This window comes from Vicugna pacos, unplaced genomic scaffold (genome assembly GCF_048564905.1).
Source record: "Vicugna pacos unplaced genomic scaffold, VicPac4 SAC-SAT, whole genome shotgun sequence".
Taxonomy (NCBI): domain Eukaryota; kingdom Metazoa; phylum Chordata; class Mammalia; order Artiodactyla; family Camelidae; genus Vicugna; species Vicugna pacos.
The window spans coordinates 19,789,329-19,814,328 of NW_027328721.1; the positions used below are offsets into that span (position 1 = coordinate 19,789,329).

General features: G+C 54.3%; 1 non-coding gene across 1 annotated transcript; it reads right to left on the reverse strand.

The window, feature by feature from the left end:
- Nucleotides 1-6,824: 6,824 nt before the first annotated feature.
- Nucleotides 6,825-6,931, reverse strand: LOC140692271 (U6 spliceosomal RNA). Its single transcript, XR_012067841.1, has one exon. It is a non-coding gene; the product is annotated as a U6 spliceosomal RNA (small nuclear RNA).
- Nucleotides 6,932-25,000: the final 18,069 nt, after the last annotated feature.

Below are 25,000 nucleotides of genomic sequence, written 5' to 3' on the forward strand. Positions count from 1 at the left end.
TTCGGTACTTGGATCTCTCCTTTTTTGAAATCTTGATCTAGCAGGCCATCCGTGTCTATTTTGTGGATCGTGCTTTCAGGGAATTTCTCTGGCTCTTTTCATTGGGAGTGGTTCCTCTGCTTCCTCATGCTGCTCCTATCTCTCTGGCACTGTGGCTTAAGGAGTATCAGTTATCTATTGTGGTCCTTAAGGAGTTTAGGTATTTATCTAAAGCCTATACAGGAATAAAACTTTAAAAGGGGGGGAGAGGGAGAGGGAGAGGGGGAGAGAGAGAGAGAGAGAGAGAGAGAGAGAGAGAGAGAGAGAGAGAGAGAGAGAGGGAGAGGGAGATAGAGGGAGACGGAGAGGGGGATAGGGGGAGAGAGAGAGACAGAGACAGAGACGGTGGGAGGGGGAGGGGGGTGGGGGAGCCGGATTTTAAAAGAATGGAGGAAAAAAAGGTTTGAAAAGAGTGTACAAGCAATAATAGAAGAGCAAGTGGAAGCAGAAGAGCGATCGAGGTGAGACGTCTTCTAAAAGCCTTTAAAAAATAGAAAAGATCAGAAAATAAAACACAATTGTTTCAAAAGTAAATTTTTAAAAGGTAATCGGAAATAGAACAGACTTTAACAAGAGATAAAACACAGGATTTGAAAAGGAGGGAGAAAGAAAAGGTTTGAAGACACTGTGTAATCAATAATAGAAGAGTAAGTGGAAGCAGAAGAGCGATCGAGTTGAGACGTCTTTTAATAACCTTAATAAAAAGGAGAAAAAAGATCGAGAAACGATATCTGAAACCTGTAAATAATCAATAACAGGAGATCTAAACCAAGAGAAGAGAAAAAGGAAAGGGGGTGGATGTTTAAAAATAATAATAATAAAAAGATTTTCAAGGAAACATTTAAAAGGGATTAAAACCGTCGACGTAGACGACTGTTCAAAAGTCAAGGTTAAAAAGGTAACAGAAGGTAAAACCGATAGAAGAGAGATTAAAAAAGAGAAAGGAAAAGGAAAAAAAAAAGGGGGGGGGGGACGTGTTCCCGGCACCGCGGTCGGATGCTGCGTTCCTCCCGGGAAGGAGGGTGGCTGGCTGGCCGCCCGCCCTCTCCCGGCCCCGGTCGTTCCGCTGCTCCGTGCGGCTGTGTGCTCCGACTCGGGTCGGCGGCGCTCCTCTCCGTAGGTGGGCTCGGGGAAGACCGTGGAACCGCCCCGCCCCTAGCTGCGTCCCAAAACTCGGCTCCTTCTTAGTCATGGTGGCGCGAGTTCTCTGAGGTACCGGGGCAGAAATATCCTATCTGCCTCGGGCTGTAAACGAATCTCAGTCCTGCCTAGAAGGCTGCGGAGCCCCAGGGTGCGGATTCGAGTCTCGGCCCCGCCCCCGCCCGCATGCTGCACGCCAGAGGCTATGGCGGCTGTGGCTGCGTCCCGCCTCTCTTCTCGCGAGAAGCGCCGGTGATGGCGCCGCGGATCTGAGGAGACGGAGGCTACGGCGCCCCTCCCCCCAGGGCACACCGGCCGTGTTGCTTTGCCTTTCTTTTCCCGTCATGTATGGGGGGGGGGGGCGGGTTGTTCTGCTCTGTATCCCCTCCCGGCCGCCGCCCCGGTCCTCCGCCCGGCTCGTGCGGCCTGTCCCGGCCCCTGGCTGCCGGCCTGCGACTCGGGCTGGGTGTCGCGGGGACCCTCTGTGCCCCTTTCACTTGGATCGGTCGGTCAAGGGGTGCTCTGGGTAGATCTGAGGCTCGGGGGCGCCCCCTCCGTCCCGTCGGCCTCTCCGTTGGAGAGGGGCAGTTTTGGCGAACGAGCCCTATTCCTCCTCTGCCGCTCCCTCCCCGCGGGACCGGTCCCTCCCGCACTGTTTTGCTTTTTACTCTTTCTTTTCTCCTTTTCTCCTACCAGATTTTGGGCGTCTTTGTCTTTCGAAGAGGGCGGTGTTCTGTCGGAGTTCCGCAGGTGCTCTGATTGGCCGAGTGGGTCCGTCGATGTGAGTTTTGGTGTATTTGTGGGAGAGGGTGAGCTACGAGTGTCCTTCTACTCCGCCGTCTTGCTTCTCCGCGGGTTATTTTTGAAGAGTAGGTGCTGGGGATTGAACCCTGGGCCTTTATTTTTTGCATGCTAAGCACGGGCTGTACTGCTGGATCTCTAGGCCCTCCCCACCGCAACACACCCCCCCCTTTCCCACCGCCTCCATAGTACTCGATGAATCTCCTGACTAGATATCTATGCTTCCTTGGAATGGGGCCGTCCGTTTCTTCATCGGATGGATGGACGTCTGTGGATTCGTCTCGTTTCTCTCCACTGCGGTGGGTGGCATCGGGGCGTGGGGTGGGGTTGAGTGGCGTGGGCTGGGAACTGTTCTTCACGTGTAGAGGTGGAGCGGAGCGATGAGGATGGTGACTTTTTCCCCCGAGTGCTCACGCCGGGTGATGGAGGCCTGTGGTCTCACTTGGAAGAGGACTCGGGTGACTGGAACAGAGCCCGTGTGGGGTCGTTGTGGAGGGAGGAACTCCACCCCCCCAGCCCCAGCCCCAGCCCCAGCCCCGGCACTTGTACCTCATCGAGGGACGGTCGGCCGAAAACAAATGAAAGCTGTCAGAGGTGGAGGTGGGGGTGGGGGTGGGGGTGAAGGGGTGGGTGTGTGTGTGTGTGTGTGTGTGTGTGTGTGTGTGTGTGTGTGTGTGTGTCCCCGTTCCCCGTACCACAGTCCCTGGTCGAGGCCCCCCGAGCGGAGAAACGCACGCCAGGCCGTCCGTGCTCCTGGTTGTCCGGCCGCGTGTCCCCGCCGCCCAGAGATCCCGAACCGTCCCGCTCGCTCCCCTGCCGGGTGCCGTGTGCCACCTGCCTGTCGGCCGGGCGCTATTTTAGACACTGCGAAGAAGTCGGCCGGACGGCCGGGCCGGGCCGGGCCGGGCCGGGCCGAGCCGAGCCGAGCCGAGCCGAGCACGTCCAGGCCGAGGTGGGTGGTGCTGGGTTCGGAGGAGTGGGGTACAAGCGGGAGGCGGGCGTCGATGGAGGGGAGGGGGAGGAGGAGGGGGAGCAGGGATGACGATGGGCTGGGGGGCTTGGCGTGTGGGGTGGGGGTGGGAGGGATGGTAGCCATCCTATGACTTTCTCTCCCCACCCCGCCTTTGGCAAGTCTGTTAGAGTGACGAGGTTGTGCTGGTTTCTGGCTGGTGCACACCATAGTGATTGTGTTCTTCTTTTTCCTGGTCTTTTTCAGGAACCCTCGTCCCGAGGGACTGAATCTAGTGCCCTGTGCTGCGCGGTACGACCTAGGGGTCGAATCTGCCAGGAGAGGTCTTACAAGGATCTGGAGGATCCTGGAAAACTGCTACCATCCGGAATCCTACATGGATATTCAAGATCTTGCGGATGGATGGACGGACGGAAGACGGATCGAATGGAGGCCCCGCCCCATCCCCTGGACCCCTTGGCCCAGGAGGATCGTGATGGGTCTGGAAAGGACTCTTCCGACGAGGGTCTCGGGATGGACTTTCTCGGTCCGCGGAAGGTGTTTCTGCACAAAGAGGAAGAGAGGGGCGTTCTCGGCAGGAGAGCCCGAACCGCCTCCTTTCAGGGATCCGCTCCAGTCTGGGTCGGGGTCGGGGTCAGAACGCGACCACCGACGGCTCCCCTCCCTCGTCTTGGCTCTCCAACTTGGGAAACCCTCCTCCCTGCCCCCTCACCCATCTTCTCGTCAGCCTGCCTCCAGCTTCCCCGTGCCAACTACCTCTCTCATGCTGCCGGACTTTCCTCCCCCTTGGGCCGCCAGGAAGCTCTCCCACTCCTCCACGTGCTTTGGCTTGGAATCCCTGACAAACACAAGCGGTGCTGGAGGGCGGGGCCGGGGGCGGTGGCAGAAGGACTCCCTTCATCTTATGGGAGCGACTTTTATCTCCATAGGTGGCGATTGAGAAAACACATAAAATCACTCAGAAGAATACCCATGTGTAGTCTCCCGGACCTAGATCCGTGTCTGTCTGTCTGTCTGTCTCTCTCTGTCTCTCTCTCCATTTCGCTATTCTGTGTGTGTGTGTGTGTGTGTGTGTGTGTGTGTGTGTGTGTGTGTGTGTGTGTGTGTGCCTTTCTGTCTGTCTCCCTTGTCTCTCTTTCCTCTCCTCTCCCCTCCTCTCCTCTTCCCTGTTCTCCCCTCCCTTCCCCCCTCACCCCTCCGCTCCTCTCTTCTCCCCTCTCCTCCACTCCTCTCCTCTCCCCTCGCCTCCTCTCGCTTCCCCTTCCCTCCCCTCTTTTCCCTCCTCTCCTTTCCTGTCCTCTCCCCTTTTATCCCTCCTCTCCTCTGCGCTCTCTCTCTCTCTCTCTCTCTCTCTCTCTCTCTCCCCCCCTTCCCTTCCCTCCCTCCTCCCTACCCCCCAACCCCTACCTTCACAGGGCCTCATAGATTGCAATCGGTTTCCATGAAATGTGATGAAGAGGGAATGAAGTTTAGAATGATATCCCCATGCCATCGAAACCTTCTTCCCCAGGGATAGCGAGTTATTTGTGGTTGTGTTTGTTTTTGTTTTTCTTGTTGTTGTTTTGGGGTGCAACGAGGGCACAGGAGGCGTTGGGAGTGAGGGTGATGTTTCTCTTTCTGTCTGTCTCCTCCTTAGGAAGGATTTTAAGAGGAGGGAGGACTCACAGAAATCTACCATCTCGTCTCGTACTGCAGCTGTGTTTGAGCTTCCTATACGATCTGGGCGGAACACTCCCCACCCTCACCTCAAGCCGCCATCGCCGCCCCCTCAGCCCCCAGCACCCCCGTCCAGTCCCGCGCTTGGGGCGGTGGTTGGGCATGGGGGGATGTTGGCGGGGTGGTCGTTGGTGGGGGTTGGGGTGGTGGAGGAAACCGGAAAACAGACCACTGTGGCACGTGGCTGACTGGGGCTTCAGGGTGAAGGAGGATGAATAAAATGGCCGGAATTAGGCTAACGGATTGCTTCGTTTTGGGGCGGGGGGGGGGGGGAGAGGAGGGGAGGATCATTAGGTCATTCATTCATTCATTCATTTGCTTGGGGGGGGGTGTCATTCGGTTTCTTATGCTCGCCCTTAAAACGGTCGACTCTTCTGACTGACCGGTTGCTGCTCACGGTTCCAGGCCCGTTGTTGAAACTGGAAGCTATCGATCTTACTGTTTCTACTGTATTTCAGTCATTGCAAGTCATCATCGTGCTGGGTCTCTGAGTCCTTCTCCGAGGAGAAGGTCGGTCACGGGACTACTGACCTGACAAAATAGCCTGAGTGACCAAGAAGGCCACACCTTGAGTGCTTATGAGATAATGAGATCTAACCGCCAGCCTCTATAGAATGGGTCACCTGGGAGGCATCGTGACACCATGCTGAGTCTTCTGATGAGAAAACGATTCTGTGGATGGTGATCGATGCTTGATTGTTTGAGCTATGGCTCTAGAACCACCCCACCCACTCCATCCCCAAGGTGGGTACACAGTTTTGAAGACGCTAGCCTGCTGTGAATCCCCTTTGCCCGGCAGAGCGATAAAATGACCTCTTTTCTTCTAAGCTCCAAGACCTTGTCTCTGGATTCTTGGGCTCATCGGGGACGGGGGCCGATCTTTCGGCAACAAGCGTGCTTCAGAAACAACGGATGCCCGAGAAGGACACTCTGCCTCTCCCTCTTCTTCCGGGCCTGAAATGGGGAGGAAAAAATATCGCTTCCCCTGGAAGCCGGAGTCCAGAGCCCGCCATCCGGAGGGACTTCTGGCTTGGCCTTCTCCTGGGGTGGGGGGAGGGCACGCCACCGCACGTGTTCTTTGTCAACTCCCCGTTTCTCTCTTCTCGAGTTATCTCTTTGGGAAGGCTCCCACACTGGATGAAAACAGACAGACAGACAGGCTGGTATCTCTCCCTACCCCACCCTTCGCCCCCCAAATGACTGATCTTCTGTCCCATCAAAATCACCACTTGTTTTCCAACGTGGCTTTCTTGGATCCTGGAGGACTGACATCAACTTAGAGCCAAGATGGGCACAGAACTGAAGGACCTTCTCGGCTGGCCTAAGAAGTCTGTCATCGTGATGTGGGAGGTATTCTTCGAGGGACCTATCTGACTAAGTGCTTGACGGCCTTTTGGACTTTGAACCAACTTGGAGATAGGAACTAGGATGAGAGGGCCCCCGAAATAGCTCAGCAAACTCTTCTCCACCCTTAGAAGAGAGACAGACAGATAGACAGACAGACAGAGAAAGAGAGAGAGAGAGAGAGAGAGACAGACAGACAGACAGACAGACAGACAGTGTGTGTGTGTGTGTGTGTGTGTGTGTGTGTGTGTGTGTGTGTGTGTCTGTCTGTCTGCCTGCCTGTCTGTCTGTCTGACGGTCTGTCGGTCTGTCTGCCTGCTTATTGTAGGAACTCTCTGTCAATGGAAGTATAGTTGACTTACAATGTTGTGTTCATTTATGACGTACGGCATAGTGATTCACTTATTCACACACACACACACACACACACACACACACACACACACACACACACACACGTATACTTTTTCAGGATAGGTTATTACAAGCTATTGAACATAGTTCCCTGTGCTAGACAGTAGGACCTACTTGTGTACCTAGTTTGTATAGGGTGGTTTATATCTGCTAATCCCAAACTCCTGATTTATCCCTCCGCCTTACCCCGTTCCTCCACCCTACCCTGTCCCCTGTGTTAACCATCGGTTTCTTTTCCATGTCTGCGAGTCCAGTCTGTTTCTGTTTTGTAAATAGGTTCCTTGGAGTCTTTTTAAAATGGAGTTATTTATGTATGGATGGGTGTCTTGACTTACTTTCAGATCCCACCTAGAAGTGATGGCATAGGATATCTGTCTTTCCCTGGGTGACTGACTTCACTAAAACTATGGAACGCTTCACGCATGGGCGTGTGTCGTCCACGTTCAGGGGCCGTGCTGATCTTCTCTGGATGGTTCCCATGTTAGTCTATGTCCTGTGGCAGCAAGCGCTTTCCTTAGGGTTTTTGTCTCAACCTGAAAGCCAGCCCGGAGACTGAAGGTCTTCTAGTTGCGTCCACTATCTGCCTAGGACCCTCTCCACGAATGTTTCCCATTTTCTCTCACCCTTTTGCCTTGGCATCATTGAGTACGAAAACGCTCCGTCTCCTGAAGCCTTGCAGACTGAAGCTGGACAACGGGAGGTAAACGTCAGAGAAATGGCCACAACAGCTCCTGTGGAAACCATCCTCGGGCCTGTTTTCGGGGGAGCCGCTCAGAGAGTTGAGCCGAACACCCCAGGACATCATCAGAGGCATTTCAAACTGCTCGAGCCGTTTCGATGACCCCGATGTGTGGAAATCTCCTACCAGACTGACCCCCTACTCCCGGCCCTGAATCTGGTTTCTCATCTGCTCCGACGATTCACCTTTGTGCTGTACTTTGGTTGTCCACACAAGTGCCTCTTAGGCGATACCTGACTGCTTGCTCCCTAGGCCTAGCTTCAGAAGCCCATTGACACCACCGCCTCCTGAGACGAGATACTACAACGGCAACAGTTTCCTTGAACAGACCTGTTCTCAGAACTAAGAAACTGGGTCCATGAAACGCAGGCCCCCTAGGAAACCATTCCCTCCCTCCTGCCCCCAGACCGCACGCACGCACGCACGGACGCACACGCACACGCACACGCACAGTCAACAGCCCAGCTTTTAATGTGTAAAACTTCCAGGGAAGTTACAGAATAGGGAAATGTTGGGGTCCAGAGTAGGCTGCCCCAAAATGTGCCCGATGGATTATGCTGAATGAAAGGGACTTCACAAGTGGCCAAGGGGGAGGGTATAGGTCAGTGGTAGAGTGTGTGCTTAGCAAGCAAGCACAAGGTCTTGGGTTAAATCCCCAGTACCTCCGGTCAAAAATAAATGCATAAAATCGAATTCCTCTCCCCGCCCGCCCCCCAAAGTATACACTGCTGTATGTCAACTCTGTCTCAATAAAACTGGAAGGAAAAAAAAGGAAGGGAAAAAAAAAAAAAGCATGATTTAACAAAAGAAAGAAACAAACAAAGAAAGAACTGCCCGAGGCAAGAGGAACACTCTGTCCCTCCTTTCTGCCTCCCTGGAAGCAGGGGAAAAAGAATTTTTTTTTTTTTTAAAGTCTCCCATCCCAGAGGAATCTATCAAGTCAGAGGTCTGCTTCCATGCCCTTCCATGATTCTCAAACGGTTTAGTGGGGTTTACCCAGGTTAGGAAAAGGAGGGGACTCCTTTGGCCTGAGACCAGGCGAGATTCTCCCCCTCCCTCCCGCCTCCCTCCGTGCAGTTGGGACGGGGTGGCCTAAGGGTGGGGAAATTGAAACCAAAAAACAAAAGCCGTTCAACGGAGAGGAGCCGGAGGCCAAGTCAAAGGCTCTGACCTGAGCACAGAGCTTTCTGCATTTGAATGAAGCGATTGAACGAGGCCCTGCCGAATGGATCCTCCTGACGTCCCCGCCCCCGCTTCCAGGAGACAGTCCAGTCGATTTAGGACCCGATTTGGGACCGATCGGTGGAGGAGGCCTGGGCGGCGGCGGCAGTGGCGGCGGCGGCGGCGGCGGCGGCGGCGGAAGCAGCGGCGGGGGGCGGGGGGGGGGGTGCGCGGGCGGGGGCGGGACCAACGGTCGCTCCAGCTCTGCCTGCCTGCCTGCCTGCCTGCCTGCCTGCCTGCCTGCCTGCCTGCCTGCCTGCGGGGCTGAGGCCTGAGGGCCACGCTGGTTCCTGCCACTCAGGGAAACTTGTGCGGGTGTTGCCGAAAGATCGCCCCCCCCAACCCCGTCCCTGACGAGCCAAATAACCCAGAGACAGGGTCTTAGAGTTTAGAAGAAAAGAGGCAGCTTGATTGCTTTGCTGGGCAAAGGGGACTCACAGCAGGCTAGTAGTGCCTTCCAAACTGTGAACCCGTCTTGGGGTTGGGGTTTCATGCTTCTGTGGACGAACAGGTTGGAGCATGAAAGGGAATCACAACAGGCGGGAGCATAAAAGGTGCTCATGATCAACAAGGGTCTCTGATAAAACTTCCTCCTAAATCTGGATGAGTGTCTGGTAACATGGGACCTCCTGGTGGTCTAGTAGGTCATCAGCCCGTGACCTTCTTTCTCTGGTCAGACTCACCCGGCGGCACCAGCGCCACGGAGGAACTCGGGGTGGGGGGGTGGGAGGGGGCTGGTCGTTCTCCTGAGCTTATCCTCCCGTGACTCCCTTCCTGGGGAAAGACTCAGACGTCAAACATGATTGTCAATTTGAACGATCAGAGGAAGGTCCAATCAAACAAACAGTTAGAATCGACAACTTTAGCTGCTTTGAACAGTGGGCCTGGGGCTGGGAGCGGTGTCTGGTCAGTCGAGTTTGCTGATCGTTCTAAAAGCAAGCAGTAAGCATAAAGCCCAAAATTGGCTTAGCCTAAGTGCGGCCACTTCATGATTCCTCCTTCACTGGGGGCCGAGGCGTGGGGGAGGGCGGGGGTGGGGGACACGACTGAGGTGGCGACGAACTTCTCCGTGAATGCTCGGAGCCGAACTGCTCTCTGGGCCTAGGTCCAAAAAAGGCCTGAGTCTCAGCTATGACAGGTTCTCTCTCTTTCTGGGCACATGGACTGACTCGCCCCGCATCCTCCCATCCTGTCAGACCCTTCGGACACGCACCTCCACCCGAGGAGTTCTTTGGCCTCGTCCAGAAAAAACAAACACACGCACGAACAAAACCAACCGAGCACACAGAAACCCTGATGATCTCCTTGGACCCCATTCACTTCGGAGAGTCCCTCTCGTAGAAATCCCCTCAGCTCGATGATTTCACCATAGCCGCCTCCCTTTCTCTGCCGCAGTGACCCCCACCCCCACCCCCACCCCTGCGTGGGCCCTGTCCCTCTACCTATCAAAAACCAAACCCCAGGAGAAAAGAAAATCAGAATGCTGCTTTGAGCCACTGGATCTGTGAAAGGAACCAAACAGAAAGCCGAAATAACCAAACCAGCCGAACACCAAAAGCGAACAGACAGATACCCCAGAAAGAAGGGCACGCTGACCCCGGCCCCTTTCCTTCCTGGAATCAGGACATAACATACATCTACACCCCCCCCCCTCCCCGGCCAGGGCCTGTCTTTGCTCAACCCAATAGAAGAGCATTTATGTTTTGCCAGTTTTCTGGGTCCTTCTTTGTTTCATAAAACTGAGAAGAAATACGTGTGGAAGTTCTCTCCTATGAATTGAACAGACTGAAGATCCTTTAAATAACCAAATGAGGTGGAAGTGCCGAGAGTACCATACGGGAACACACCGAGACACATCATCATCAAATTGACCAAAATTAAGGGTAAGGAGAAAATATTAAAATGAGCGAGAGAAAAGCAACAAATAACATACAAGGGAACTCCCGTAAGGTTATCAGCTGATTTTTCAGCAGAAACTCTACAGGCCAGAAGTGGGTGGCACAACATATTTAAAGTGATGAAAGGGGAAAAGTGACAGCCAAGAATACTCTACTCCGCAAGGCTCTCGTTCAGATTTGAGGGAGAAATCAAAAGCTTCACAGATAAACGAAAGCTACAAGATTTCAGCACCATCAAGCCGGCTTTACAAGGAATGTTAAAGGATCGTCTCAAGTCATCAAACCCTAAGAAAAGAGAACAAAAACATGACAGAGAAAGGGAGGGAGGGAGGGGGGAGAGAGAGAGAAAGAGAGAGAGAGAGAGAGAGGGAGAGAGAGAGAGAGAGGAGACCTACAAAAGATGGCTTTCCCTGTTTAGGGTCTTCCGTTGTTCCTTATACATTTTGAAATTGTTTGTTCTAGTTCTGTGAGGAATGTCGTGAGTATTTTGACAGGGGTTGCACGGAACCTGCGGATTGCTTTGGGTAGTGTGGCCATTTTGATAGTATTGATTCTGCCAATGCAAGAGCACAAGACAGCTTTCCATTTCTTTGTGTCATTTCAGATTCTGGAGTATAGGTAACCTCCTCGATTAAGTTTATTTCTAGGCATTTTACTGTTTTTGACGCAATGGAAGTGTTTATCCCAGTTATAAAATTCTGGTTTTTAAAGTGGAGGAGGGGAAAAAAAAAAAAAAAAAAAAGGAAAGGAAAGGCCACAAATGGCAAAATATCCTTCTTTCTTACGGGTGAATTGTATTCCATTCCGTGTGTGTATATGTGTGTGTGTGTGTGTGTGTGTGTGTGTGTGTGTGTGTGTGTCCCCTCTTTTTATCTATTCAAATATTGATGTGCACTTAGGATGCTTCCGTATCTTGGCCATTATAAATGATGTTGCTGTTAATAGCAGGGTGTGTGTATCTTTTTGAATTCATCCTTATTTTGCGGTTGGCTTTATTCCTTTGATAACTATGTAAGTTTAAAAAGCTAAAGCGCTAAACCTTCCTGGAAACAATGAACAGTACGTATATGTAAATTAAAAAATATGTGTGCAGTAAAAAATTAAAAAATAAATACATGAATAAAAAAGAAAGAAAGACAAGGAAATTAGCTATCAAGCCATGAAAGACATGGAAGAAACTTAGAAGACATCTTACTAAATCAAAGAAACCGGTCTGAAAATGTTACCAACTGGACAATTCCAACCAAAGGACATCCTGGAAAAGGCAAAGCTCTAGAAACAATAAAAAGATCGTGGTATCCAGGGGTTTGGGGAGAGGGAGGGAAGGAGGAATGAACAGATACAGCGTGTGGGATTTTTTTAAGGCGATGAAATTATTCCGTCGGATACCATAGTGGTGGCTACATGTCATTATGCATTTGTCAAAACCCATAGAACGTACGACATCAAGAGTGAACCGTCATGTAAACTATGGACTTTGATTGATAATAGCGTGTCCATGTCGGACCATCAGTTTGACCAAATAGGCCACACTGATGAGGGATGTTGAGGGGAGGGGAGGATATATGTGTGGGTGGGGAGGGCTGTGTGAGAACTCTCTGTATTTTCTGCTCAATTCTGCTGTGAGCCTGAAACTGCTCTAGGAAATAAAGTCTATTAATCAAAAAACAAAAACAAGAACAAACACAACGAAACAAAACAAAACAGCCAAATGAGGTGAACCAGGATTCAGTCATCCAAAATGGAGCTGGACGGCCAGTGGGAGGAACTTGGTTACAGACATAGTCTTGTTTCGGGGAGGGGCACGTTGTCCCCTCCCTCTACACATCTTGAGTCCTCTGGGCTGGACTGATCCAAAAATGGACCCCAGACGGATCGTTGAGCAGGAGCGACAGGGAACCTCCTGTCTTTCATTCAAGCACTCATGTGTCCCCGAAGCAGGCAGCTTTTCTCCGTTTTAGGACAAGAAATCAGCCCTTTGTGCGAAATGGACCGGGCTGAGAGACTTTGGTTTTGGGTGACCCGTCTGTGAAGAATCGAGACGGAGTTTGGGTTTTGGGGGGGGAAGCCCCTGAAAGAAGTCACGAGGTTGGTTGGTTTTCTCTAGGCTTCCGGGGCCTGAAGGCTCTCAGTGGGAGATCAGGGTGATTTCCTAAGTCCAGATGCAGGGAGGGCACCCTCCACGGAAGTGATTGATTTCCCGCTTTCAGGGAGACAGAAAGAAGAGTCTGAGGGTCCGGTCCCTCTTGCGTCTGCTGGCCGGCCCCTCGGCTTCTTCGGTCACTCTCATTTCTAACCTATCCGTGTGCCACGGAGGCACATACATGTTTGGGGTGGCCTCCCCTGGGTCCCGACACCGGCATCCATGGGGGGAGGGGGGGCATGAGTGGTCAGAACTGTATCAAGCTCAAGGGCGCCACCAACCGGTTTCAAAAACAAATCTGCCAGCAGCTGCTAGCTGCAGCCTTGTCGTTTCAAAGTTCCCGCCTTGCTCTTGTGGTGTTTTCTTTCGTTTCCCCTTCTCCACTTGCCCCGTGGGGTAGTCTGGTGACACACACTTCCAGTGCTTCTTTCTTGCATCTGTGTCTCCTGGGCTGCAGTCCTAAGAACCCCCCCATCCCCCCCCGGCCCCCCCCCCCCCCAATAAGCTCGTTTCTTTACCCTCCACCAGGTCTCCTGGCTTGGGAATCTCGGTTCACACCATGTGTCTCGTGTCCTCTCTGAATTCATGGGCCCAGCCATCCACCCTAAGGAGACGGAGGGAGGGAAGGAAGGCTTTGACCTGGCGACCTTCCTTGCCGGCATCCTCCGGATTTCGGACCCTTCAGTGTGCCACCCGCCACCCGCCATACCACCCTCACCCTGAGGCCTAGCCCTCGGGGCTCCGTCCACGCGGAAACCTGAACGCGGACGGACGGACCTGGATGGCGGGCGGGGTGGGGGTGGGGGGTGGAGGGGCTTGCTTCATCACCGCCGGAACCGTGGAGGCGACCGAGACAGACGCGTCCTTCAAGAGGTGAAGGGACACGTAGCCCGGGCTAGGTCCGTGCCACGGCATGTGATTTGGCTCTAAAAAGGAAACCAGGGGCCCGTGGAGCCGAGAGACCTGTGGGAGACAGGCGGGGCAGTTTCTGCGTGCACATGACTCCCTGAAAGGAGCCAATCTGAAAAGGTGGCATCCTGTAGGGTACCGGCTCTGGATGACGTTCATTCTCAAAAGGGCAAAAGCCCAGAGAGGGTGAAAAGATGAGTGGGGTTGTGTGTGTGCGGGGGTGAAGGTTGTGTCTCTCTCTCTCTCTTTCTCTCTCTCTCTCTCTCTCTCTCTCTCTCTCTCTCTCTCTCTCTCTCTCTCTCTGTGTGTGTGTGTGTGTGTGTGTGTGTGTGTGAGTGTGCGCGCGTGCGTGTGTGTGTGTGTGTGTGTGTGTGTGTGTGTGTGTGTTGTGGCGGGGGGGGTTGTTGATGAATAGGTGGAGCACAGGGGACTTTTAAGCAGCAAAACTCTCCGGTAGGTAGGCCCACGATGGGATGAAAACCAACGTGTTGGGTATGGCATTCCCTAAGATGGGGTGAACTGAAAGAACCCTTCTGGGTGTCTGCCCCTCAGCCGAAGTTTAAAGTCCTTCCTAAAGCCAGAAGGTAAAGACCCCCGTGAGCAATCTGAGCGGCCATTGCTGAGGGGTAAGAGCGAGGCCAGTGAATCCAGTGAAAGACTGACTGACTGACGTGGGGTCCTGGGTCCCTCGGCTCGACCCCCTTCCCCGGGAAACCGAAGCCTTCGACGCAGGGATGCGCTTTGACACGCTTATGTCTCATCAGAGAAGGTTTCTTCTGCCTGGCATTGTGTGACGGGGCCGAGAAACCCGTCCTCTCCTCCTTTGCATGAGGTAGCCGTCGCTCCCGCCTTGGCGCAGCGGTGAAGAAGGCTACCAGAAACACGGTTCTGCGTTTCTCTCTATACCGTGGGCGAGCGTCACGGCTTTTCCTTGCGTTTCACCATGCAGTCAGAGGGCATTATCAAAACTAAGCGTGCCATCCAAATTTTCCTTTTCCTTTTTTAAAGTGACTGTCAAGAACTTAGGCAGCATCGAGTGAAAACGTTGGGCACCTTCATCTCTTGGTTTGTATGGAGCCAGCTAGGTCATCAGACCCACATCACCATGATTTCTGAATTCTAAGATACTTTCCAATCCATGATATTGTACATTCCTGGGTCCTGGGATGTCATTCTGGTTGATCAGGTCAAAGGGAATGTGTCCCTCCGTAGCACTGATTAACACGTCAGCTTATTTAAACGACAACAGAGGAAATTCCCTTCGGGCGATATTCATTCCACACGCTCAAGGAAACCGATAGGTTGTGTGCCTGAGCCCACACAGTGTGACGCAAGAACGGGGTGGGGGTTGAGGGAGGGGGAACTCTGGCTAGTGTCCGGGACCTAACGGGAGATAGAGTGGAGGGTGATTTTTGCCCTTCTTCAGGGTCAGGGTGAATCGGCCCGAGGTTGACTTGTGCGCTCAGAAAGAGGGCCTTTATCGGATGCCCCGAGCCGACTTTTCTTTTCTTCTTCTTCTTCTTTTCTTTTTTCAGTTTTATTGATATAGGTTTGACATACAGCCCTCTATCAGTTTCAGGTGTACAGCACAATGATTTGACTTCCATAGATCGTGAAGTGATTATTAGGTAACTTTAGTGAACATGAAACAACGATATTTTAAAAGGGGGTTTAATCAACAGAACTGCTGTTTATGATGATCATCTATTCCTAAGAGAAAGGACAGATGAACACTCCAAAATGCAGGAAGTGCATAGGCACAGAATGATGAACAATCTTTACCCGTGCAGACGTTTTGACACCAGGATACGTGGAAAGCTGAAGTCTTAGAACATAGAAATATTTGGCTCTCCATTTGACCTGGAAATCTCCTTGTTGGAAAGAAGCTAATTTCTCCTCCTCATCCTCGTCCTCGTCCTCTTCCTCCTCCTGTCTTTTTAATTTAAAAAACAAATTTTTTTTTAACAAAAAGTTTTTATCTTTTTGGAGGGGGGACGGGTCGTTAGGTGTCTTTATCTACGTTTTAAGTAATTATTTAGATTTATTCTACGTTTTCAGTGGTGGTAGTGGGGACTGAGCCCAAGGCCTTGTGCATGCTGAGCACGCACTCTACCGCAGAGCTCTACGCTTTCCCAGAAAGGAGCAAATTCCTAAACATAGAGCTGGATGAGCAGGTCAGCTTTTTGATCTCATAGAAGCAGCGGCCCTGTTCTCTGGGGGAACCGTCCTTATCTTGTCCGTCTCGACAACGTCAGAAACGTCTACATAGCTCACAATGGCCTGAGACTGAGGCCAGGGGGCTGAATCAGGTAGAACCTGAAACCAAATGGAAGAAACAAAAAAAGGGGGGGGGGGCACGCGGAGGCCTTTTTAAACGTGCACACTGCTGCGAGGGCTCCCTCGTCGAAACTCTAATTCGCAGCCTTCTTAAGGAGAAATATACATCTGAAACGTCTTTTTTTCCACGCAGAGTTTAAAAGCTTTCACCCTCCGAGCCGAAAAACCTTACCCGTCCCATCGGTTCTTTCTAAGTGAGTGGGTTCTCTAGTGTCCTACGCGTCTGCTGGGAAACAAGCTGCTGGAAAACAAGCAACTAGAAACCAAGCTGCACCAACATTTCCATGAGCTTAAAATCTTACATTCACACTTAACTTGCTTAAAAATGCACACGCTTGCTTTGTTTTCATGTTTTACACAGTAGATGACCTAGAACATGCATGATGCTAAAGAAATTGTGTGAGGGGCAATCCTGAGATTGACCGTGAGGGCACAAAGGATGGCAGATATTTCCTTAGGGTAAAACAATGGACGGTCATGGGAAGCCAGATCAGCCATTAACAGAACTTGGTTCTGGCAGGAAAGCATGCGGTTTAACCCCGGGGAAATATTTGCTATCTCGAGATGTCCCAGAGGCAATCACAGGATATACGCTTAGAAATTTTGCATCCCCGGAGGAGGGTGATTGTTCCTGGAAGGGTTAGGCCTGAAATGAATCAGTTAGCCAGCAAGCAGAACTTCGTGCTTCTGGTATGAAATATCTAAAGCCCCACCTCTTTGATCGCATATCTTTTTTTTTTTTTCCCCCCTGAGCCGTAGACTCCCAATAAACAGGCTGTCGACCAGGCTTTTGGCACTCTAGATCCACGAGACCTTGAGTCCCCTGGTCCCATTTTTGCTCTTTACTTTGTCTCTTTGTTTCTTAATTCTTGCGTCGCCCGTCCTCAGACACGGTCCCGAACTGCGCTGGACGCAGCACCCGTCCTACCCGACTCATGAGTGACCTATAGTTTTTAAATGAAAGCTACAAAGTCTCTGGTCATGTCGATCTGCTGGTCTCGTCTGTATGAGACAGGGCATTACCTGAGTTTCAGAGACATACACAGACACACACAGACAGACAGACACACACACACGCGCGCGCGCGCGCGCGCGCGCGCGCACACACACACACACACACACACACACACACACACACACACACACACTCTAAAGGGAAAAAAGAACAAAGAAAGAGAAAGAGAAAGAAAAAGGCTCAGGGGAATAAAGGATTCGCTTGCTCTCTGTGACATGACCCAGCAGACCTAGTTGTCACAAGACAGGAAGCTCAACTCTCCATGTTTACATTATGTGTTCCTGAGCTTTCTTGCAGAAAATTCTCATGCATTTCTTTCCCCTCACGGAAGTCTTCTCTATTCCCCACAGAGCCTGGGGCGATGGCTCTGCACCCTGGAGGCGCCTGCGGCCGAGCCAAGATATTGGATGATTTGTGGAAGTGATCAGTGATCCTGAGACAAAGCCCTTCCTTTAGGTAGAAAAGCAAGTGGCCCCTGCTGCTCAGGGAGCTGGTGCTCCCCTTCCCCCCCTCCCGTCATGCCACCTTCTCCTTTGTGCACAAGCTATCGCTTTCGCAACAGAGCTTGGCTTGCCTGAGAGTCTTGTGGAAGCCATCCTCATTTCTATGGTACTGCCGTCCAAGGATCTGGAAAGGGCCCAGTCCCATGTATGCATGTAGGCACGTGTGTACGTCCCCGGCTTGTAGGCCTGACGTGTTTCTCCCTCCAGATACACTTGCCAGAGTTCATTCACGAAAGAGCTCTATGGAACTGGTTTTCAAGGGAACATGCAGGCAGGGAATGCGAACAGGAAGGAACCCAAATGTTTTCCTTCAGGTTGACATGATCTGGGACAGATCCTTCCATCCAGAAAACCAAATGTCAAGGGATTGGTCTCGTGAAAAGAGCCATGTCTTGATTGTGATGAGCAGCGTTCGAGGTGAAACTTTTTGCCTCCCTAGGTTTACCCCGAATCCTTGAAGTTCCTGTGGGTTACCTCTGTCATGAAATGTGTCAGCCAGAAAAATAAAATAAAATAAAATAAAATAAAATAAAATAAAATAAAATAAAATAAAATAAAGAGTCTGGGAGCGATGGCTGGCTCGGTCTCAAGTCTCAGGAAGTGTTCACATCCCAAGCAGTCCTGGGGGGTAGTGTGTGTGTTGGGGGGGGGGGAGGCGGCCCGTCTCTGAAAAATTGGTGCCTCCTCCACGTAGTTTTTGGTCCCTTGCAACTGGAGCGTCTGGCGACGTCCCTGGAATGTTTAGATCGTTTCCAAAGAAGATGAGATACGGAAGCGTTCGTTCCTGGCTCCATGAGTCGAAGGGGACGTGCTTTGATATCCTTCTGATAGGAAAGACTCGAGATCTGTCAAGTGTGTTGGCCGACATGACTGGTATACCTTCGGAGGACGGATGGACCGACAGACAGACAGACAGACAGACAGACAGACCGGAATACACACATACTTACTTACTTACATACGTACGTACGTACATACATACATACATACGTATGTGCATACATACATATATACATACAAGTAAAATAAAATAAAATAAAATAAAATAAAATAAAATAAAACAAAACAAAACAAAACAAAACAAAACAAAACAAAACAAAACAAAAGGATGCTGTGAGGAGAAAGTGTCTGTTTCTGGCTAGGACCAAATCGTGTCCGTACGTGGACCGGTTGGGAAACACTTGTGTCCCAGATGGTTCACCGTGACTTCCTCGTGAACATTTGCTGTGACCGATTCGGGCTTGCTTCGGAATAGTCACGGTCTCCGGAATAGTCACGGTCTCGTTCTGAGGAACGTCTCCTGGAAAGCATGTGGAGACCATCTTCGTCTGCCGTCCTTAGGAAACGTTCCAGCAGAGCGGGTGTCCGAGAGCCTCTAGGGGCGATGGCTATGCTTAATGGACTTCTGTCCATCTTCAGGCCGAATTTCGTGGAAGCATGCTGATCTGGCCAGCTGACAAGTCTGAATGGGGGTGATTTTTGGTAGAAATGCGCGTCCTTGGAGAGACCAGGGGAAGGGGAGCATGTCTCAGTGGAAACTCTCGTACAGCGTGATAGAGATGAGAATGCGGTTCTGTGTCATCATCTTTGCGTGCTTCCCGCCACCCTCCCCCTCCCCACCCCGCCCTGCCTTCCACTGATACGCTGGGCCACGTCACGCGTGCTTCGAGTTTTCTCCGATAGTTGGCCAACGCTCTTCCGACTCCCGTTGCCCATGGTTCTCCCGCTTTGGACTTGGCATCCTCGAGAACCAAAGCCGCCCTTTCCCTGAAGCCCCGCCGAGCCGGACTGAGCAGCTGGACATCTGCTGGAGAGAGATCACTGCCGTGTCCCCTCTCGAGACCCTCCTCCTGCCCATTGCTGTGGAGGCCGCTTGGAAAGTGGACCTGAACCCGCATGCGTTTTTCAGGCCGCCCGAGCCTCTTCGAGCCCGACGCCTAGACATCTTCCAGAGTGGTGGCGCTCCGGACTCACACCCGGGGTTTTCTCGTTGGCTTCGGCCACGGACCTTTGTCTTCCTGGAACGAAAGACCAGACCGGTTTCATCAGGTGGAACCATCTGCCTGGTGGCGGGACTGTCGTGGAGCCCTATGGACCACCCCGAAATGTATGTGCAGCCCAAGGGTGATCTCTCCAGCTGAACAACCATCGAGGCCCAAAAGGATCCCCCCCCGCCCCCGCCCCGGGAAGAAAGAAACTTTGACCTTGACCCTTAGCTGCCCGAATGAGAATTTGGATCGGGGTTGGGTAGGGTGATAGAGATCTCCCTTGGCCCAGTTCCCGTGCGCAGGACTTTCAATGACTGTGTCTTCCTGAAAGGACACCCGCCCCCTGACCATGCTGTCTCGTCATCAGTTTGTTTCCACGAGGGATGAAGTGTCATTGTGTGCACGGCAAAGTTGGCCGCTGCCTGTTCGGTCCGCCATCGCTCCGTAAAGGACCGAGGAAGTGTGCGTCGTGACCAGTGACAGATTTCGGAGCCCGTGGGTGGTGGACGGGTGTGTATCTGTTATCCAGGTCACGCGCGACGCGGTGTGTCGTGGTGTGGCCCGCCCGGCCACCCCACCTCCCTTCCCCCATGGAAAATCAAGAGAGAGTATTGCCCGAGACAGACGAAAGTGCAGCCACGAAACCTAAAAGGATGACCCTGGATGTCAACTTGGAGGTGGCTAGGAGACGGCTGAGCATGCATAGGACCACACTGCCACCGTGTGGGATGCTGCACATGTGTCGCCGTCGTGGTTTTCAGCTCCTCCACCTATTGCCCTCACCTACATCCACTCTTTATCTCACTGAACTCTTTTTGAACTCTTTTTTTTTTTTTTGGGGGAAGACAGTGAGAATTTTCTCTCTCTCTCTCTCTCTCCTCTCTCTCTCTCTCTCTCTCTCTCTCTCTCTCTCTCTCTCTCTCTCTCTCTCTCTCTCTCTCTCTCCCCTACTCTCTCTCATAATTGACCTGACAATAGGATGTCAGTTTTCACGTGTCCAACATAGCGATTCGGGATTCTTCCATGTTCCACGATGATCACCGCGATGAGTCTGGTTACGGATCCGTCACCGGACAGCGTCATGACAATAGTATGGATTGACTCGACTCGCCCTGCTGTCCATGACAACCCGTGATTAATGTATTTAATAATTGGAGATAACTGGAAGCTTGTACTTATTCCTCTCCCTCACCCATTGCACTCATTGTTCCTTCTTGGTATCCATGAGCCTGTTTCAGCTTCCTTGCATGTGTTCCTGCGTATTGTCTTGGGGATTCTGCCTCGAAGTGACAACATCCCTCTTGGACTTAGGTCACTTGGTTAACATCATCCCCTCAAGGTGTAGGTCTCTCCAGACCACGTGACACTGTCCATTCGTCCATCCGCGGGCCCTTAGTGGAACTGCCGGGTCTTCCAGGAGTTTCCTGTGGGATGTTTTGAGGGACTTCTGTCCTGTATTCCCTAATGGCTTTCCTCCACCTCCGTTTTGCCCTCTCCCCCTCGCCCCCACCGCCAACCCCTGTTCCGTGTTGCCTTCTGTCTTCTGTCGGAGAGCGGATTCTGTCAGGTATGAGTCCATAGCTCTGTGTCCGCCCGCCAGCCCGCCCACCCGGCCCCATCGAACGGTGGTCTCTATCACATGTTCCGTCAGAAGCAGGCACTTTCTGCTTGTTTTTGGAACTTGCTGTCGTGATTCCAGGTTCTGGGCCTGTCTGGATATCTCTTACAAACAGAAATGCGTGCGTTTTCCCCCTTTTTAAATTGTTTTTGTTTACTTATTTATGTATTTACTTGCTTACTTATTTACATATATTTATTTATTTAGGCTTTTTTTTGTTGTTGTTGTTCTTGTTGCTGTTGTTGTTTTTGGTTGTTGTTTGCTTATTCGGGGAGGGGAGGTAATTCGTTTCTTTTGCTGGTTTGTTGCCTGACTTAGTGATTGCCTGACTCACCGACTTCCTTATTTACTTGAACGGAGGTCCTGAAGATCGAACCCTGGACCTTGCGCGTGCTGGACAGGCACTCTGCCGCTGAGTTCTACACACCATCCTCCCCCGCCCCCGCCCCTTCCCCATTTGGATACAAAATAATTTTTTTTTTCTTTTAAACTGAAAAAGTCAGTTTGGGTCTCCTGCCCGTGTTTCATCATTGGTTTGTTGGCTTCTAGGAGGTGGAGTTGACCGAGTTCTTGGACTGTTTAGGAGAGGAACCCCTGATGGGCTGTGGTGGTGCTTTTTCTACATTTTTGTTTGTTTGTTTGTTTGTTGTTGTTGTTGTTTTTTGTTAAAACCCCAGAGTAAGTTCTACAACTTGATTTCCCTTTGGTGGTGGGTTTTGTCGTTTGTTTTCATGTTTTTTTTTTTTTTCCACATGGGGCTACAGTTTCCTTGTCCACGTGTGACTGTGTGTCAAACACACACACCGACACACACACACAGACACAGACACGGGCACACATGCACACACAGACACGCGGATGCCCATGCACAGTGTTGTTCTGTGTAGATGCACTGAACCTCGATTTACCGAGCGGGTGGCTATCGACTCGCCCCCCCCCCCAACCGCCGCCCGCATTTTTTTGTTTTTCCTCCTCCTCCCTGTGGTTGTGGTCAGCCGTGCTGACGTCCGTGTTCTCACGACCGACCGCGAGTGCGTTTTCCCCACGCGCCCATTTGTTGTCTTTGGGCTTTGTCGCGATCTGTGCCAAGATCGATTTTTCTTTCCACTTCGATGGGGTTGACGGTCTTCATCCTTTCTTTTCTAGCTTCTGGGCTTTGCCTGTCTGCTTTCAAAAGACCTCCTGCATTCGAGAGGACGGACTCCAAAGCCGATTCCTGCGTTGTTCTCGGAGCGCTCGCCTGGTTTCGGTTTGCCAGCCCCCGCCTTCCCTCCCTGTTTCCCTCCTCCCCTTCCCACCCCCCCCCCCCCGCCGCCGGGAACCCGGGATCTCGTCCTGGTCGCTCTGGGCCACCCGCCGGCGTGTCCGTGTGATCTCCCCCGCCCGGGGAATCGCGTGGGGAGCGCGTCCCCTTCGCGGCAGCCGCCCGCCCGGCCGGCCGTGTCTTGCCAAACCCCGGCTCCCTCCGTCCTCCCCGCCCTGATCTGCTGCCGGGGTGGGTCGCGTCGCGTCGCGTCGCCTCATGCCGCCGTGCCGTGCCGTGCCGTGCCGTGACGAGGGTGAGCGGGCTCCGAGGCGGACGCCACGGGGTCGCGCCGGCCGGCCGCCCGGCGCCTCAGCCCGGGACGGTCTCGGGCGTTTGGGCGGCCGGCGGTCGGGATCGGTTCCGGGGACGTTGGCGACGGCTGTCGGGCGCCATCTGGCTGCCGCTCTTGAGATCGTCCCTCTTCTCCCGAGCGTCGGCGACCTCGGCAAGGGATGGGGCTCGGCGGCGGGGCCCGAGGCAGACTTCGGGGAGGCTGGCGACACCGGCGGTGACAGTCCCCGTGGCGCTGAGCCGCGGGCGCGTCCTGCTCTCGGCGCAGATTGGACTCGCAGGCTGATGAGGGGGTGACTGTCGCCGCGCTCCCGGGATCTCGTGTGTAGGGGGAAGCCGTGTGGCCTGGCCTGGTCGACCAGCATCCGCCTGTGCCCCTGCAGCCGCGGGGACCGACCCGAGCCGATCGGACACGGCCTGCGCCGTGCCGCCGCGGGGGAAAGGGACGGGGTGTCCCGCGCCCGGGCCGCCGGCGGCTAGGTGGTCCGGCCCTCGTCTGTGTCCCTTGGACGACTGCTCCCGAGGCGAGGAGCGGCCCGGGCCCAGTGCGGTGAGGCCGGGGACGGGCGCGCTGGGGTTCCCGGTCGTCGGAGGCGCCTCCTTGGATGAAATGTTTTCTGAGTCCCGATGGACCCGGAGACGTGGCTGGGCCGGCCCCTGTTGGCGCGGGAGGCCAGGGAGGGCGCCCCCCGGCCCGTAAGCCTGCCCGCGTGGGTTCCGGTGGCATTTGAGGGACCGAGACTTCATCCGGACTCGGGGACCGGCACGGGGGCGTCCTGCGAGGGATGTGGGGGAGGCAGGCTTTCCCCGGCCCGGTGCTCGGGAGCGGTCCCTCGTGGGGGGCCCTCTCCTCGGAGGCGCCTCTGTGGCATCTCCCCGAGTCCCCGGCCACGCGGGCGAGAAACGGGCAGGGCGTCCCCGGCCCGATCCCGTCTCCCTCTCGTCCCTTCCCATTCCCACTGCTCCTCCTCAACCCCTCCCCCTCCCCCTCCCCCCCCCGGTCGATCAGATGGCCCCCGAGAGCTTCGGGGCTGCCATTTATGGGGGTAGGGCTGGGGGCAGGTGGCCGGACCGAGGTCCCGGGGCCCCCCCTGCAAATCGTGGACCCGACCCGTTTCCGGGCGCTGTCATTTTTCCTTTCGTGTTGGGCATTTTCTGCCAGCAGATAGGTGCTGACACGGTCTTTCTCGGTGTCTGTCACCGAGTGTTGGGTCTCCGGACGCGTGTGGGGCTCTTGGGCTTTGTCTCTGCGTGAGCCCTGGCCTGGTAGAAGCTGACTCTGCTTCTGACACTTGAGCCGCCCGCTCGGGCCTGCGCGCCGGCTCTCGTGTGTGCGTCCGGCTGACGTGGCCCGTGGTGCCGCCTCCGGTCTCTGGTGGCCCGAGGGCGGTGGGGTGAGGTGGCGGCGTGGGTCTTTTACCCCGTGCGCTCCCTGCCGCAGGCACCCGGTGGTGGCCGGCACGACCCCACCCTCCCAGGCTCCGTGCCGCGTGTCAGGCATTCTCCGCCTGGGGTCGTTGGCCACTCTCCTCGTAGAGGAACGAGGAGTGGGTGGCGCCTGGCGAGGCTGAAGCAGGCCCCCCTCTGGTGGTTGTCCTCGCCGGGCCCTCCCTTCTGGCTCTGGGGCTTCCCTGCCCCATGGCTCGCTCGCTCGCTCGCTCGCTCACCTGACCGATGTGGTGACGTCATGCTCTCCCGGGCCGGGCCTAAGCCGCGCCAGACGAGGGACGGGACGTTCATGGTGAACGTGGCCTCTCTTCTCGTTCTGCCTGCGGGCCCCTCGCCTCTCCTCCACCGCCCGTGGGTGGCGGGGGCAAGGAAGGGGTGCGGACTCCGGCCCGACCTCGGTCTCCCGTGCCTCGTGGTGTCGGCGGGGCCGGGGTCTTGTGACGCGGCAGACACCTCTCGCCTCCTCGCCTGCTCGGCGTCTTGTCTCGCGAGCGGCCCTCCCCCGCGGTGGGGGAGGGCTGCCCCCGCCGCCACGCCACGTATCCCCTCGCCGGGGTGCGAGCGTGTCTCGCCTTGGCCCTCTGTGGTGCCCCTGGAGCGCTCCAGGTTGTCCCTCAGGTGCCCGAGGCCGAGCGGTGGCATCGCTTCCCGTCCCCAGCGTGTCCTCTCGGGTAACCCCTGCGGTGGTCGTGTGTCCCGAGCCACTCTCTTGAGCAGTGGGGGAGGGGTCGAGACGGTAAGCGAGGCGTGGCCCCGCTCCCCACCCTCGGTTGGGGCCGGGGCCGCCTCCTGGTCGTCGTCCTCACCCTGTACGGGGGGGACTGACGTGGCCGGGCGCACGCCGGGTGGGTCCCCCCCTCTGCGGGGCTCGCGCCCGGGCGTGGGAGCGGACGTGGTGGGGCCGGGTGATGTGCCGGTGGGGGCGGGCGCCTGTCTCGTCCCCACGCGGCCTTGGGTGCGTCTCCTCGCGAGGCGGCACGGGCTTGCCCCGGCCCCGACCGCGAACGCTCGCTTTTCGGCCCGCTGCTTACCCCTACCGCAGGCCCCTCCTGCCCAGCCGAGCGCTGACGTCCACCTCGGCGGACTTCCGTAGGCCTGAAGGGGTCCCCCGCTGGGTAGGGGGCGATGCGCCCTCGGTGAGAAAGCCTTCTCTAGCGAT